Genomic DNA, 6,000 nt, shown 5'->3' with positions numbered 1-6,000 from the left:
CGCTAGACCAGGTTGCTGAAAGCCCCATCCAACCTGGCCCTGCTTCCAGAGATGAGGCAGCCACAGCTTCTCTGGGCAGCCTGTTCCCGTGCCTAATCATTCTCTGAGTAAACAACTTTCTAATATCTAATCCGGATCTACCCTCTTGCAGTTTAAAACCATTACCCCTAGTTACTGCTGGCTCATATTCAGCTGACTATCTACCAATATCCCCAGGAGCCTTTCTGCTGGGCGGCTTTCCACGCACTCTTCCCCCAGCTTGTGGCATTACATGGGGTTGTTGTGCCCAAGTGCAGGACCCGGCACTTTGCCTTGTTGAACTTCATCCAGTTGGCCTCAGCCCATGGGTGCAGCCTATCCATTTCCCTCTGCAGAGCCTTCCTACCCTCAAGGAGATCAACACTCTCTCTGAACTAGGTGTCATCTGCAAACTCACTGAGGGTGCACTTGATCCCCTTGTCCAGATCACTGATGGAGATATTGAAAAGAAGTGGCCCCAGTACTGGGCCCAGTGGGACACCACTAGTGACTGGCCTCCAGCTGCATTTAGCTCCATTCACCACAGCAATTTGGACCTGGCCACCCAGACAGTTTTCGACCCATTGATGCATCCATCCATCCAGGCCTTGAGCCGCCAGTTCCTCTGGGAGAATGCTGTGGGAAATGGTTTCAAAAGCCTTACTGAGGTCTAGGTAGACCACGTCCACAGCCTTCCCCTTGTCCACTGAAAGCATAACCTTATCTTCAAAGGGGATCAGATTTGCCAAGCAGGACCTGGCGTTGATAAACTCATGATGACTGGGCCTGCTCACCTGCTTGTCCTGGAAGCGTTGCGTGACAATCTGCTCCATGAGCTTCCCCAGCACCAAGATCAGACTGACAGGCCTGTAGTTCCCCGGATCCTCCTTCCGGCCCTTCTTGTAGACAGACGTCACGTTTGCTAGTCACCGGGTGACTGGGACCTCCCCTGATAGCCAGGACTGCTGGTCAGTGATGGAAAGCAGCTTGGAGAGCACTTCAGCCAGCTCCCTCAGTAACAACGGGTGGATGCCATCTAGCCCCCTAGACTTGTGCACATCTGAGTGCAGTAGCAGTTTTCTCAACATTTCCTCATGAGAGCTTCATTCTGCTGAAGGTCCTTATCTACCAGCTCAGAGGGCTGAGTACTAGGGGAACAACTGGTCTTGCTGCTAAACACTGAGGTAAAGAATGCATTAAGTACCTCAGCCTTTTCCACATCTCTTCTAATTCTGTTTTCCCACATCCAATAAAGGATGAAGATTCTCTTTTCCCTCCCCTCCCCTCCCCTCCCTTCCCCTCTGCTCTCCTTTCATTATAAAAACCTTTCTTATTGTCTCTGACAGCAATAGATAGATTGATCTCCGCTAGGGTCTGGCCCTTCCAATTTTGTCCTTGCCCACCCTAACAACATTTAGGACACAGCTTCAGACAAAATGACAGCATACATGAGAAGCACAGAAAAGGTGGAATCTGGCAGCCTTCCATCCACCAGCCTTCTGTGAGTCTGTGCTGCAATTCTGTTCAACTGGTTACTCCTCTACTGTCCACAATATCTACTAACACCTCATTGATGCTATCTTGTGAGAGACAGCACAATCAGGGGGAGCCGTCTTCCTGCAGAAATTAACAGATGAAAGAATGGAGCATTCAAGGTCCAGGGGAACCTTGAGAAACTGCAGGATTTTGCCTACAGAAACCTCTTGACATTTACAAGAAGAAAAGCCTCATCCTGCACCAGAGGAAGAGGAACCCCACACATCAGGGCAGACTGGGACCTTGCTGAGTGAGCAGTGCCCAGGAGGAGGAGGGCCTGGGCACCACGAGGGATGCCATACGAGCTCACCAGGAGCTCACCAGGAACCAGGCCAACTTCCTACAGAGCTGCCTTATGAGGAGCATGGCCACCAAGAAAATGTAAGTTACCATGCTCGGCTCCGATCTGATGAGACACCACACAGCCAGCAGGGAAAGAGGTGCAGGTCTGTGAATCTCTTGGACAGCCTGGTGTGGAGAGGAGCAAGCACACTGGAAAGGCTGAAAGTCCCAACAGGCCTGAGGTCTGTGTGTCAATGGCTAGGGCTCTTGTCTCCGACAGCGAGGCCTATGAGGAGGCAGCTTCTTGTTAAAGCACCAGGGTCTCATTGCCTCCTCACCAGCCATGAACCAGGCAGGAGTCGTACCCTTCTCCTGCACTGGGCCATGGACATCCCCATCTCCTACTGCCCAGGAAGAGCCCTGAGCTCCTGTGTGAAGGGAAAGGATCTCCCTTCCCAGGAGCCTGGGGTCAAAGCCTGTTTTTCAATACATCAGTGTCACCTTCACATTTGTCTACCTGTCCTCACTGCCTCCAGTGTTCTGCTCTAATGAGCTCCAAGGGAGGCTGTGTCAGTGCCAGCAGAGTCCCCCCTCAGGGGGACACTGCAGGAAACTTGCATCTGCCTTGGATTTCTTGAGAGATTTCTTCAACGCACTCTCAGTGCCTGAGGTTCATGGGCTCATCGCCAAAGCCCCCAGAGGGCTGATTCCAATGCCTCTGCTGCTGATCTGGGCTGGGCTCCTGGGACAGGGAGAGCTCCTGGCAAGAGGGCCCTGGTGCAGAGAGACAGCTCTGCCCAGGAGCAGCTCCTCTGCACAGCGCAGAAGGGCTGGGGGCTCTGACCCCCATGGGGAGAGGAGAGGAGAGAGGGGTTTGTTATAAATGGCTCAGGATTCAAATTAGGATTAAATAAAAAAATAGGATTTATTAAAAGAATATAAAGGAATAGAGGTAAGCAAACAGCGCTGGGTGCACCGGGAGTCTCCACTCCACCAGGACGCACACCAGTTACATCAAGCAGCTGATTTTTATGCACCTAGACTAATACATATTCATTACTACTTCTTAAAAAGTAGATTATTATAATTAGCTTCTGGGGTCCAGTTCCTCCTACTGGAGCATGCGCATCAGTCTCCTCTGGGGGTCTCTAGGGGTCTTTCATGCTGAAGGCTCGTAGTCTTCCTCTCACCCTTTGTACTTACTCGGCACTATTCCAAGTTTATGGAACACTCTCTGTACACTCTCCGCAGGTCTTGTCTCCCAACTGTCCTTCAGCTTCTTTTTTCTTCCTCTTAATCTCTTGGCCCCCCTGGCCAGATACCAAGGATCTCATAACAGTCACCAGCAGTCACCAGTTATTATCAGTTGTTCTGAAACTCCCAAACAGGTTGACGACTCACGAGCAATTAAAACATTCTTTCCCAGCTATTTACAGTCATCTACATAACATCTATAGCAGTGTTAAATCAATCTCGAAGAAGACAGAAAAAAACTGTAACTGTTAGAACTAGAAGTCAGGAATAACAAAAGCAAACAGGTTCATAAATTTAAGGAGTGTTTTCTGAAGACTTGATAAATTGACTGGAATGAGGGGGAGACTGGGACACACTGCATCTGTGGTTCAAGAATTAAACTGCCAGTGCAGGGCCCAGAGGCAGACAGGATTCAAACAGAGGCAGACAGGATTCAAACAGAATTATTCTTTATGGACACGAATTTATGGACACGAATTGGAATTGTTAAAACATTCCTCACAGGTTGGAGGCAGTTGGGAGTGGGAGGGTGCTGAGAGCTGCCTGCAGGAGAAACCTGCACAGCCCTTGACAAGGTAAGTCTCTGGCTGCAGGGCCATGCAGCTGCAGCTCCTGGAAGGGTCTTGTTTCTGGGAGGGCGGTGGGCAATGCAGTAGGCTGTGAGAGTCCTGCTGGATTGCACTGCGAGGTGAGGAAGTCTGGCAGAAGCCCCTTGGAGTGGCCTAAGCCAGGTGCCCCTGACACCCTAGAAGCCTCGAACACCCTGCTGGTGATGCAGGGCTCTCTCTCAGCTGCCCCATAGCTCCTGCTGCATGGAGGTGCCCCTTGGCAGGGCCCTGGTGGTGGCAGGGTGCTGCAGGGCAGCGCTGAGCACAGCCGCATGGGATGGGGTCTGCGAGCACAGGCGGGGGAAAGAAGAGTTTGGCCAAGATCAGCAGGAACAGAGTGGCCAAGAATCCTCTAGGTACAGCATGTTGTGTGCCTGGGATACTGGAATACCCCAGCGTGTGGATATTCACCTGTCTGCGGGGTGTTTTCCTGGGCTTCAGGCTGCTCTCCAGCAGGATGCAGCTCTCTCGTGGCATCCTTGTGGCATGCAGGCGTCCCAAGGAGAAGACACCTCCTTGCTAAGGCCATGTCCGTGCTGCTGGATGTCTGTCTGTGGGCAGCTGGAGTGAGGCCTCGGCAGCCCTGGCTAGGGGGGAAGAGCTGAGATCCTGCTCAGGCCCCCAGGGCCAAGGTAAGGATTCTGTCCAGCCTCACTCGGACTGGGGCTTCTCTGCTCTCAGCTGTCTCCGTTTTTTTCTCAGCGTAACACGAGTATGATCGGTGTCCTAAGCATTACAGGGGGAATTATAAGAAAATACAGCAAATAAAATCTCTCTTGCTCTACAGTGTGGTCGGATGAGTTGTTTGCAAAAAGACTGCATGGCTCATTGATCTGACAAGTGGACTGCACTTGAGTTTCCCCCACGGTCCTGCTTCCCTCCTGCTGCACAGCAGGAAGGACTCCTCTGGAGCCCACAGCAGCCCCTGCTCCCAGTGTCACACGCAGCCAGCACCACCCAGAGCTCAAGCAAGAGAGCTGCAGAAAGCTGCGGGCTTTCCAGGAGATGAAATAGGTTTTCCTCATTGAAGTCTGTTCTATTTTTTTTTCTCCTCTTCAAAGATACCTGTGTCCAAAGTCAGCAAATGCCCAACAGCAGCTCTGTGAGCGAGTTCCTCCTGCTGGCATTCGCAGACACGCGCGAGCTGCGGCTCCTGCACTTCGTGCTCTTCCTGGCCATCTCCCTGGCTGCCCTCCTGGGCAACGGCCTCATCCTCACCGCCGTAGCCTGCGACCACCGCCTCCACACCCCCATGTACTTCTTCCTCCTCAACCTCGCCCTTCTCGACCTGGGCTGCATCTCCACCACTCTGCCCAAAGGCATGGCCAATGCCCTCTGGGACACCAGGGCCATCTCTTACCACGGGTGTGCTGCACAGGTCTTCTTTTTTGTCTTCTTGGTTGGAGCAGAGTATTCCCTCCTCACCGTCATGGCCTACGACCGCTACGTTGCCATCTGCAAGCCCCTGCACTACGGGAGCCTCCTGGGCAGCAGAGCTTGTGCCCAGATGGCAGCAGCTGCCTGGGGCAGTGGCTTTCTCAGTGCTGTCCTGCACACAGCCAATACATTTTCCCTGTCCCTCTGCCTTGGAAACGCAGTGGCCCAGTTCTTCTGTGAGATCCCCCAGATCCTCAAGCTCTCCTGCTCAGATGCCTACCTCAGGGAAGTTGCTGTACTCTTATTTACTCTTTCTTTAATCTTTGCTTGTTTTGTTTTCATTATGTTGTCCTATATACGGATTTTCAGGGCTGTGCTGAGGATTCCCTCTGAGAAGGACCAGCACAAAGCCTTTTCCACGTGCCTCCCTCATCTGGTTGTGGTCTCTCTGACTGTCAGCACTGGCATGTTTGCCTACCTGAAGCCCCCCTCCATCTCCTCTCCATCCCTGGACCTGTTGGTGGCCGCTCTATTCTCGGTGGTGGCTCCAGCAGTGAACCCCTTCATCTACAGCATGAGGAACAAGGACCTCAAGAATGCCTTGTGGAAACTGATGACTTGATTTGCTTCGGAAACAATAATTTCACAGTCTGTTTCTGCAGATTACTCAGAATATCACTTACACAGAACAACCTATATTCCCTTTTTTGTTGTTTTTGTGTGTGTGAGTGTGTATTTTTAGTACTGGTATTACTTAGTTTTGTGTTTTGTTTTGTTGTTGTTTCTTTTTTTTTTTTCAGGTTAGGTTGCCCAATAAAATGTCATTTTTGTCCCACTCCCAATTCTGTACGTGTGTTTAGTGTATGTACTGAGTCTCTGTCCATGTGGAATTATGGTCTCTGTGAACTTTTAACGAAATAAAACA

The sequence above is a fragment of the Anas platyrhynchos genome, chromosome 33, assembly GCF_047663525.1.
Source record: "Anas platyrhynchos isolate ZD024472 breed Pekin duck chromosome 33, IASCAAS_PekinDuck_T2T, whole genome shotgun sequence".
NCBI classification, from domain to species: Eukaryota; Metazoa; Chordata; class Aves; order Anseriformes; family Anatidae; genus Anas; species Anas platyrhynchos.
Note: the sequence above shows the minus strand (reverse complement) of the source record.